Raw genomic sequence first — 12,232 nt, forward strand, 5'->3', positions numbered from 1 at the left:
GAGATTCAGCCACAGAAAGTATGCTAGGAATGGTTATATAGTGTTACATGCTAATAGACCAACCATTCTAAGAATTTTCTTCTTCTTATTATTATTATTATTATTATTATACAGGATTTATATAGCGCCAACAGTTTGTGCAGCGCTTTACAACATGGGGGCAGACAGTACACTTACAATACAAATCAATACAGGAGGGATCAGAGGGCCCTGTTCGTTAGAGCTTACAATCTAGAAGGGAGGGTCAAGTGGAAACAAAAAGGTAAAAACTGTGGGGGATGAGCTGATGGAAAAAATGAAAATACAATTGTTAGGTGTGGATTTACTACGTGCATTTAAATAAAATTAAAAAATACATTTATCTTAGCACTACACTGTAGGTATGTTGGGGTTTATTCATAAAGCCTCATGCACACGGCAGAAAAAAAGAACGCTTTTCACCATATCCAATCCGGCCTTATTCTGGCACCTTTGGTTTAACAATCAGTATTTTTTGCTAGAATATTATTTAGAACCCCCAAACTATATATATATTTTAAAGCAGAGGCCCTAGCCTAGAGAATAAATTGGTGGGTTTTGTAATTTTTTATGTCACATGGTATTTGTGCAGTGGTTTTTCAAATGCTATTTTCTTTATGAAAAAAATATACCTTTTTTTAATTATAATACAAAAAAAACACAATACATAACCCAATTTTTTTGAAAATCTAAAAAAAAAAATAATGTTACGCTGAGTAAGTAGGTACCAAACATGTCACACTTTAAAATTGTGCATGCCCATGCGGCAAATGACGTCAATTTTACTATCCAGGCGACAATTTATAAGCCTTTACAGGTTACCACTTTAGATTCACAGAGGAGGTCTGGTGCTAGAATTACTGCCAAACATCTTAAGTTCACAGTGATACCTCATGCCGCGTACACTAGAGGTCGACCGATATATCGGCCGGCCGATATATCGGCCGATATTTGGCTTTTTTTACTTAATCGGCATCGGCCGATTGTGCTGATAAAAAAAGCCGATTATACCTTCAGCGGGACTTGCAAATGACTTCTGTAATATAAGTCAATGCAAGTTGTCTGAAGGTTTCTTCTCTCCTCCTCTGGGCAGCCTGCCAAGTCTGATAAGAAGATACATTGTATCTCTTCAGGTTCTTTTATCAATAGACTGAACTCCGTGGAGAAGTTCTCAGTTTAACCATTTAAAGCAGGGGTCTCAAACTGGCGGCCCTCCAGCTGTTGCGAAACTACTAAAGTCCCATGAGGCATTGCAAGGCTGACAGTTACAAGCATGACTCCCACAGTCAGAGGCATGATGGGACTTGTAGTTTCGCAACAGCTGGAGGGCCGGCAGTTTGAGACCTCTGATTTAAAGACTTAGGGTCGGTTCACACATGGGCAACACGACTTTAGCGCGACTTTGTACCGCGACTTCAACGCGGCTTCAGCGCGACTTTAGCGCGACTTCAGCGCGACTTCGGCAAATTACGAGGCGACTTGAAGTCGCCTCCATGACAGGCGACTTTGCCTGTGGCCAATCACCTCTCTGGGAGGGAGGGGGGGAGGGAGGGGTTTTCTCTGCAAAGTCGCTTGACTTTACAGAGAGATCCGACTTGCAGGCGACTTACATTGAGTTGAATGGGTACAAGTAGCCTACAATTCGGATAGAAGTAGTACAGGAACCTTTTCTGAAGTCGGAGCGACTTCAGTAGTGTCAATTAAGACGCTCCCATTGCCTACCATGTTAATCTAAATACAAAGCGACTTGGGGCGACTTGAGGGCGTACAAGTCGGATCCCAAGTCGCCCCAGTGTGAACCGACCTTAAATCTTTTCTGACACTTGTTGCTTACAAGTAAAAATCCTGTATTTTCTGCTAAATCACTTAGAACCCCCAAACATTATATATATTTTTTCTAGCAGAGACCCTAGGGAATAAAATAGAGGTTGTTGCAATATTTTATGTCACACGGTATTTGCGCAGCAGCCTTTCAAACGCATTTTTTTTTTTTAAAAATACACTAATGAAATAAAAGTCCAAAAGTTTTGATTATCTGTTTTTGTGTATTTAATATTTAAGATATAGTTATTTTTTTTTAATCTAAATTCTACATACAAGTGAACTGATTGGAGGTTTGTTTTGTTTAATAAATGTTTAAATATAAAAAAATTTCTGTATCACTTATTACTTAAGGCTGCTTTCACACTGGAGCGGGCATGCGTTGACAGTAAAACGCTGTTAGTTTTAGCGGCGCTTTACCATCATTTTAGCGGCGCTATTCGGCTGCTAGCGGGACGCTTATAACCCAGCTAGCGGCCAAAGAAGGGGTTAAATGCGCCCCTGAAGCGCTGCTGCCGAAACGCTTTGCAGGCGCTTCGGCAGCGGTGCCCATTAATTTCAATGGGCAGGAGTGGTGGAGGAGCGGTATACACCGCTCCAAAGATGCCGCTTGCAGGACTTTTTTTTTAACATCCTGCCAGCGCATCGCCTCAGTGCGAAAGCACTCGGGATATCACACTGAGACTGCAGGGGAGCCGTTTTACAGGCGTTATTTTTAGCCCAAAAGCGCCTGAAAAACGCCCCAGTGTGAAAGGGGACTAACTGTCAGATTTTATGAGATGAAGGGGAAAAAAAAAAAAATCGGCCTAATATATCGGCCCAAAAAAATCGGCATCATATATCGGCCATCGGCCACCGCGATTTCTAAATATCGGCTTTGGCATCGGCCAGAGAAAAACCCATATCGGTCGACCTCTAGCGTACACACGTACGTTGGAAAGATTTGAAATATGTTTTATTTCTAGGTCCATCGGACTTTTGGGGAAAAAAAAAATTGTCCGACGAAGTCCGGTTCGCCAGACCAAGTCTGCTGGAAAGTCCGCTCATGTGTACGCGGCATCAGATGCGTGGAATGATCTCTGTTTGCATGTGTGAGGGACTGACACATGTTCTAGGGTTGCCACATCATCCCTTTAATCCAGGACACATATGAATTACACAGGTTCTGAGTCTGATTTAATGCAGATAAGGCACCAAGTGAGTTTAATTGCCAACTTAATCAGCCACAGAACCCGTGAATTTAATATGTGTCCTGGATTAAAGGGATGATGTGGCAACCCTAGCGTGTTCGCCTTTGCACGCGAGCACAGGAGGAGGGGGGCACTTTAAAATTTTTTTTTTTTTTTAATTTTTCATTTCTTTTTTTCATTTTTACACTGTTGCTTTAAGAAAAAATGTTATCACTTTTATTGCTGTCACAATTATTATTATTTAAGTTACTTTTATAGCGCCGTCAATTTACGCAGTGCTTTACATATACATTGTACACTCACATCAGTCCCTGTCCTCAAGGAACTTACAATCTAAGGTCCCTAACACACATTCATATACTAGGGCCAGTTTAGACAGAAGCCTATTAACCTACCAGCATGTGTTTGGAGTTGAATGCAAGCATCCTTGTGACAGCAACAGACATGTGACAGGTACTCTTTATGGAGAGATCTGGGGTTTATAAGACCCCAATTTACTCCTCTGCACTTAAAAATCATTCAAAACACCAAGATCTGTGTTTTTGAATGCTTTAGATTTTTTAAAAATGGCACCGATTGTTTCAGAGTAAACTGGAAAACTGATGTCATATCATCGCTTCCGGTTTACTATAACAAACAGCTGATCAAAGCCGATCCTGGCTTTGCTTGGCTGTCCGGTCAGCCAGAGGGATGGAAGAGCCCGAGTGAGCCACGGAAGGCAGCGGGTGGGGGGTCATCCCCTCCCACAGCTTGTAATAGCAATTGAGCAGCTAGTCAGTCGCTCTAATTGCTATTACAAGAAAACCAACCGCCGGCTTAATAAAACGATACCAGGGGTGATGACCCTACCTGCAGGCATCATCCCGGTATAACCACTGAATGTCCAGTGTCGTACAGGTTAAAGACGTCTGGCATTTTTTTATGCCTCTAAAAGCAGCTCTAGGTTATCTAATGTGAATATGCAAGCGTATTTTAGAGCAACGTTTAGGGCATAAAAAGAATGCCCCAAACCTGCCTTCAAAGAGGGGCTTCTTAGCATAAACGCGCATCTGCGCTTAAATGTATTCCAGTGTCGAATATTCTAGCCAATAGAATGAGTATATGCTCATATGTTTCTGAACGCCATACACATGTAAATGCACAAAAGCGCACGTTCATACACAAAATCGGAGGCGTTTTTTCTGCCATCTTCTGGCAGCATTTCTGACCTGATTAGGCAAATCTTCTAATATCTTACTGGCCTACTAAGCTTTGGTGAGCTATAAATAAAATACTTTCAAAGGTATTTATTTAACAAAATGCAATTAGGTACAAAACTTGTACATTTCAACCAATCAGCAAAAAGCTTTCTTTTCTCTGGTGTATGCTGAACTATACAGGCAAATGGCTGGTGTGTCATTAGGGGTTAGCATATTTTTTTGATAAATCCATATTAAAAAATTAGCCCTAATAATTCTTGCATTATGTCTGAAAGGGGAATGAGTTTTGATAAGAAAAATGAATTCAATATCATCAAATTCAGGGCCGGAGTAGGACAGAAATTGTAGAGTATACGTCATCAAGGAAAGGCCTGAACAGCTCTTTATGTAGGACCAGGCAAAACCGAATATTGTACAATGGTCCACACTTATGAACTTGTCCTCTTTTAAAGTGGAGTTCCACCCACTTTTACAACTCTTCAGCATCCCTCACTAAACTGTGCACTGTAAACGAATTGGATATTTACATTTTTTTTTTTCTCAGCACCTACTGTATATCTGCTGTATTCATTTTTCACTTCCTCCTCCCCGGCCGCGGCCCATCGCATCATTTCCTGTTTGCAATGCCTTCTGGGAAGGGGCGGCAACTTCCTCTGAAACTGCCATTGCTATGGAAACCTGACCTGAAACCTATGACACTGCTTGTGCTGCACTGAGCATGTGCGAGATCTGCAAGGATGAGATCCAGGAAGAAATACAGTCTGGCTTCAGATGCCCACACTTAAGATGGCCACGGCCTGCTGTAAGTTTATAAAATAACAAACTACTGCTATAAACTAACAAAACAGACCTTAGTTTACAGACTAACTTTACTAGAATACATGAAGCTTGTGTATTATAGGGGTATTTTTATTTAAAAAGTATCATTTCGGCCGGAACACCACTTTAATTTCAAGATGTTTATTCTATGGGTTTCCTGCACTGCCTATATTTCTGCTCAATAACTAAATTAACTTTATTGATCAACACATTTTATTTCACTGATGCATCATTTTTTACATCCCTTTTTAAAGACCAAGTATAATTGAATTCACCCTGATGATGGATTGACACACTGGCCACACTATATGTAAGATTAGCCATACACATAGAGGTCTAATAGATTTCTCCATCCATCGTTACGCAAGACTGTCAGAATACCCAAACAGTGGCTGCGCCTGACAATTTTCCATCCAGCTACTCCAGTTTTTAGAGTGAAGTTTGTTGAGCCCGCTGGTGTCAAGGCCAGGCACAACTTGAGTTTCCTGCTTTTTCTAGCTGTGCATGACAGGCTTATGCCCCGTACACACGGTCGGACATTGATCGGACATTCCGACAACAAAATCCTAAGATTTTTTCCGACGGATGTTGGCTCAAACTTGTCTTGCATACACACGGTCACACAAAGTTGTCGGAAAATCCGATCGTTCTGAACGCAGTGACGTAAAACACGTATGTCGGGACTCTAAACGGGGCAGTAGCCAATAGCTTTCATCTCTTTATTTATTCTGAGCATGCGTGGCACTTTGTGCGTCGGATTTGTGTACACACGATCGGAAATTCCGACAACGGATTTTGTTGTCGGAAAATTTTATAGCCTGCTCTCAAACTTTGTGTGTCGGAAAATCCAATGGAAAAAGTGTGATGGAGCCTACACACGGTCGGAATTTCCGACAACAAGGTCCTATCACACATTTTCCGTCGGAAAATCCGACCATGCGTACAGGGCATACAAGTGACACTAAAGGTTCTTTTTTAAAAAAAAAAACAAACATATCATACTTACCTCCACTGTGCAGCTCGTTTTGCACAGAGTGGCCCTGAATCTGCTCTTCTGGGGTCCCTCGGCGGCTCTCTATCGGCTCCTCCCCGCATCAGATAACACCCTAGGAGAAGCGCTCTCCCGGGGGGGTTACCTTGCGGGCGTGCTCCCAAGTCCAGCATTCAGCGTCCATAGATGCCGAATGCAGGACTCAGCCCCACCCCACGCGTCATTGGATTCGATTGACAGCAGTGGGAGCCAATGACTGCGCTGCTATCAATCTATTTTATCAACAGCCGAAAATCCCCTAGCAGAGAGACGGTGCGTCCCCGTGGGACAAGTTCGAGGGCTCAGGTAAGTAAAAAGGGGGGGCGCAGGGGGCCGGTCACTGACAGGTGTTTTTTCACCTTAATGCATAAGATGCATTAAGGTGAAACAACACGAACCTTTACAACCCTTTAAGGGCCATATTTATTACTATATTTCTTCTATTTTCTAATGAAAGTGTAGGGGACACAGAGGGGGGAGAATAACCACTTGCTGACCGCCTCCCATAGGAGTACAGTGGCAGAGTGGCTCTCCTGCACCAGATCACGTACCTAGTACGTGATCCAGCACTTCCAAGCAGGAAGATATTAGACACAGCACAAGCCAATCAGCAGGTGCTGACCAACAGATGTCGGCTGAGACCCGCTGATGGGCGAGCAGAGACACAGAACAGAGCTCTGCCTATGCAAACAAGGCAGAGCTCTGTTCTGTCAGCAGGGATGTGATGGATTTTGTTTACCTGCAAAGCAGGTAATAAAATCCATCACATCCCTTAGTTAAAAACAGAACACCTAGTACACAAAAACGGTTGTGCTTGCAGTGCTATTATTTCTTAATGGTATGCTAGAAGCGGGTAGCGGTCACGTGTTTTCCATGCAAAAACATGCACAAACAAGCTTGGCTTAGTGGCAAAAACTGATACTTGAGCTTCTTGGTGACTTTGTCATGTGACAGGCAGCCCATTCAGGTCATGGGCTGTTGTGTTAAAACACGTGACATCGCTCAGATGTGAATGCAGCCTTAGGCCGACCATAGACTGTTCGAATCTCAGCCAGTGCCATATTCGAAATGTGTGTGCACACGGAAAATGTACCAAGTTGATCGATCGAACAACTTGGGTACAACCAGTCTTACGGATTTTCACTGTGATTATTGCTAGCGACTGCTACAGCCACCAGCAGTATTCACTGTATTTTCCTGGCAGGGACGGCTTCCCCCACCGAGAGCAAACAAGTGCTCTGAGGCCAGGTTCACATATGTGCAGCCGAGGGTTCCTTCCTGGGGTCCGGTGCTTGTCTGTTCACCTGTTCAGGTGCCATTCAGGAACAAATTTTTGCCTGAATTCACACCTGAACCGGACCCAAACAAGCACAGAACCCTTCTGCAATCAGGCCTGCGGCCGCCCCGGGCCTGTGTGAACCGGCTCCATTGAGAGCCAGTCACACTCGCCTGTCATGCGAATTGGATGCGGGGAAATCCACATCCAATTCGCATATATGTGAACCCAGCCTGAAGGAGGGATTCTCCTGTCAGCATTGTCTGTGTTGATGGGGGAATCATGCAAATTTCTTTCGCAGGAAAACAAATTTGCACAGTCTATGGCCTGCCTTAGACTTTTTCCGAAGATATTAAATAGTTTGAATCATCAGAATGACAATGTGAGAACAAATTATAGTATTTTATATTCTACATTTGTTTACGCAACTCAAACAATTTAGGATGATCAGTTGTTGTCTTTGATTATTTGTTCTCTAACAATAGCAGATATTTTAGGACTGCAGTTGTCCAGCACTCAAAATGGTCACTTCTATAGATAATCTTTGCTGTAAATGACCGCACATACAGAATGCTTTGCCAGAAAGTGAGAAACTCATTTTTACTGTTATGTCATATTTTCATCAGACAGCAGCCGTCATTGTACTGTTGTTTTATTATGTTTTTTATTATGTTATTATGTTTTAATTGGGCTAACTTTACTGTTGTCTTATTTTTTAATTCAAAAAAGTGTATTTATTTCAAAAAAAGTACGCTTGTAAGACCGCTGCGCAAATACGGTGTGACAGAAAGTATTGCAACGACCGCCATTTTATTCTCTAGGGTGTTAGGGAAAAAATATATAATGTTTGGGGGTTCTAAGTAAAAAAAAAAAAAACTGTTTTTAACTTGTAAACAACACATCTAAAAAAGAGGCCCGGTCCTTAGGTGGTCAGCTATGAAGACAGTGAGGTAAGCCTGTGTAGAATTAATGAAAAGCTGTTTTATTTTTGCAAAAGAAGTACATTAATGCTATATTGGTACATAGGGGAGCTGGAGGGAGCAAAAAAAAAAAAGGGTGAACAAAGGTGAACTTAGCCTTTTACAAATATAGAAATATGTTAAAGGTACATCACCTAATTTTTTATAAGTTTTTTATTTCTTCATTATTAATAGAATATCTATATTTTACAATTTATTATGTAAATGAAAGTGTTTAAACTATGCTTGGAGAGCATGCTGGGCTTCCTAAAGTTCAGCACTACCTGCTCATTTATAGACTGCTTCCAACAGATTGTAAGCTCTAAGGAGCAGGTCCCTCTGATTCCTCCTGTATTGATTTGTATTGTAACTGTCTGCCCTCATGTTGTAAAGCGCTGCACAAACTGTTGGCGCTATATAAAGTCTGTATAATAATAATAACAGAGGTATGACCCTCCTCTGAGTCATTCAACTGTGTATGTATAATTTGATCTCCTACTATTATAGTGGAACTTCACGCTCCCAATCAACATTGGTTATTTTTAATCCTTGTGCTTCTAGCGTTAGCAAATAGAAAGTATATCATATTTACTCGTTTTAATCTTTTTTTTTTTTTTTTTTTTTACATTTCTTCAGTTACTTCCTATTTTTTTGTCTAGACAAATGATGCCATACATCCCAGGAGTCTCCAGGAGGGGAGGAGAGGAGGAGGGGCTTTCTCAGCTAATCACACTCTCCTGCAGGTGTTTCGTCAGATTAGGCGACCCCTGTCTGAATTTGTAACGGAAGTGGCGTTCCATCACCGCCATCTTGCTGCACTCCTCCACAGTAAGAATACACAAGAAGGGGCAAGCAGACATCTTGTTACACCCACCGGAGACTTGCATTTCACACTTATTTTTCTCAGTAAACAGAGCTTATATGAGGAAATACAGTATCCGAAGGACTGTTTAGATGTTGAATTTTAAAAGCAGCTTGCTGATCTCACAGGTTTGCAAATCTGACAGAACACCGCTGCTTTTATAATTGAACATGTAAACAGTCCGACGGATTTGTTAATACTGTGTTTTACCATATAAGCTCTGTTTACTGTTAAAAATTAATGTGAAATGCAAAACTCTGGTGGGTGTAACAAGATGTCCGCTTGCCCCCTTCTCACTGTTTCCTTACTGTGGAGGGGTGTGGGGTGTAGCAAGATGGCGGCGACGAAACCTCACTTCCATTACAAATTCTGACGGGTCGCCTAATCTGATGAAACACCTGCATGCATGGGCTAAGGCCAGATGGATTCCAGGAAGTAAATGCTACATGAATCTTTTGCCCTTACTCAAGATGGCCATGGCCAGAAATGCTAGGGAGGTGTTATTTCTCAACAAAATAAAGCATAGGGACATGGATGGATGGATGGCAGAGTTTGCTTTGAATATTAAAAATGAATTAAATAGCGTTTTCAGTTTCTTGTGCTTAGATACAGAGAAAATCCGCTTTAAGGTTTATTTACAAAATAGGCTATTCATGGCATAGCAGTAAATCATCTGGGGGTAGAGCTAAAAAAAATAGCCCTGAGTGCAGCATTTGCTGGTTATAAGTAATAAATATGAAATGTTCAAATACAATAGTTCATATTTCACACACAAACACAAGACATTTTAAAGTTCTAAACTTTATAAAGAAAAGATATAAAAGAAAAAAACTTTACATTTCCTCTAAGCAATCTAAAATAATCAAAGCTCATGTGACAGAGGAATGGTAAATTAGGTTTCAGCGAGATATCAAAGATCAAACCTGTTAGCCTTAATTCATGCATGGAGACATCAAGACTGCGGTTGGGATTTTCATTTTGCACAATTATTGCATTCAACAAATGATCTGAAAACACCACCTGCCCACAGTAAGGTTTCCCTAACAACCAATGTCCAAGTCATTCAGCAACACCACTTCATATTCCTGCTTTAATGAAAACGCTCACTTGTACAATTTGCTTACTAACAAATGACAGTGGAAATGTCATCTCAGAGGTGTCATATTGGAGGCATAATACACGCTTTACACACATGTTGCAAATATTCTAGATTATAGTGATCCAGCCAGCGGTAATCTTTTCACTTTCTTCAGGATGTACATTACTGTAGCGCAATTTATTGTGTATTCTTATTTTACTATAAATTACCATTTAATAATACCAACACCAAACCCTCTCCGGTCTGCTTTTTTAAATATTAATATTTCAATCTATGTAAAACGGGGCTTCTGATTTTCAAGATTTGTAAAGTGGACCCTTTTTAGGAAATTACAGGTCTGCATGAATACATTCCTGCCATGCTACAATATAAAACAGCAGTATCATTTTTTTTTTAAACCTATACCTTTTATTATTCAAAAATATTCCTTGATCCCCAGGAAAATTAATTTGCCAGGGCTGAAAATCAACTGAGCTGCCATTGTTGTTGTTGGGTGGTGTAGTCACCCGAATACAATGGCCGGGGAGATTCCTCCATCTGTGTTGTTTAGTGCAAATTAAAGAATCAAATGATTTCTTCCGTTCATCCCTGCAGGGGCTAGCTTAAAGCTGTATTAAACCCAAAGCCAAAAAGCTAATATATTTCAGCTTACCAATCATTAGATGTGGTGGTTGCATTAGTTTTCCTTTTTAGGCTTTTTGCTTCTTCTGTTTTCACCTGGTGATCTGGCCAGTAACACATCTCCTGTATTAGTGTGCCTCCACTTTAGATGAAGGAGCCACAGAGACACCATGGGCAGCAGCAATGCCAGTCTAGGGGGAGGGGAGTGTTAGATGCACTAGAACAGAGGTCTCCAAACTGTGGCCCTGGGGCCAGATGTGGCCCTTTGCTTGCTTTTATCCGGCCCTTGGGCTACTGTTTCATCTACTGATACCAACAATGAGGCACTATTCCTCCCACTGACCCCAATGAAGGGAAACAATTTCTCCCAATGACACCAGTGATGGGGCACTATTCCTCCTAATGACACCAATGTTGGGGCACTATTCCTCCTAATGACACCAATGTTGGGGCACTATTCCTCCCACTGATACCAATAATGGGGCACAATTCCTCCCACTGAAACCAATAATGGGGCACAATTCCTTCCAATGACACCAATGATGGGGCACAATTCCAACCACTGACACCAACGATGGGGCACTATTCCTCACACTAATACAAAAGATGGGGCATTATTTTTCTCACTGACCTCAGGACCTTTTCTACTCCCACTGGGCACTATCCAGCCCCCCTAAAGTCTGAAGGACAGTAAATGGGCCCTTTGCTAAGAAAGTTTGGAGACCCCTGCACTAGAAGATTAAAGGGCTTGTAAAGTCTCAAGGTTTTTCACCTTACTGCATTCTATGCATTAAAGTGAAAAACCTTCTGTGCTGCAGCTGCCCCCCAGAGCCCCCCCCCCCCTTTTTCTTACCTGAACCTATTCGTTCCAGCGACAAGCACAAGCCCAGAGGCTCCAGCCACTGTCTTTGTCCTCATTAGATAGATTGATAGCAGCGGGAGCCATTGGCTCTCGCTGCTGTCAATCAAATCCAGTGACACAAGAGCGGGGGGGAGGCGGGGCCAAGTCCTGCTGTCTGTGAAAATTAACGTAGCAGTGGGGCTTGTGATCGCACCCGCACGGGTGCCCCCATGAAAAGCAGTTTTCCATGGGGGCACCCGATGAAGAGGAGGGGCCAGGAGCCTTCTGGGACCCATTTATTTACAACTGTCTGGGGGCCCCAAAGGATGCAAGGGGCACATTTTTAAAAACAGTAAAAGAACCTGAAACAAAAATGGAATATCTACCCGTAGTAACCTTATTTTACCTTCCTGGAACATATGAAACCTAAGTAGTTACTTTGGGCAACCCCTTCAGTTCTGTTTCCATTTTCTTTTCTCTGGTTGTCATTCATCATT

At 41.9% G+C, this 12,232-nt stretch overlaps 1 protein-coding gene across 1 annotated transcript in view; it reads right to left on the reverse strand.

The window, feature by feature from the left end:
- Positions 1-12,232, reverse strand: part of KIF26B (kinesin family member 26B) — a 570,886-nt gene that overhangs the window by 541,348 nt on the left and 17,306 nt on the right. The gene's annotated exons all lie outside the window — the stretch shown is intronic.

The sequence above is a fragment of the Aquarana catesbeiana genome, linkage group LG04 (assembly GCF_042186555.1).
Source record: "Aquarana catesbeiana isolate 2022-GZ linkage group LG04, ASM4218655v1, whole genome shotgun sequence".
In the NCBI taxonomy this organism is placed as follows: Eukaryota; Metazoa; Chordata; class Amphibia; order Anura; family Ranidae; genus Aquarana; species Aquarana catesbeiana.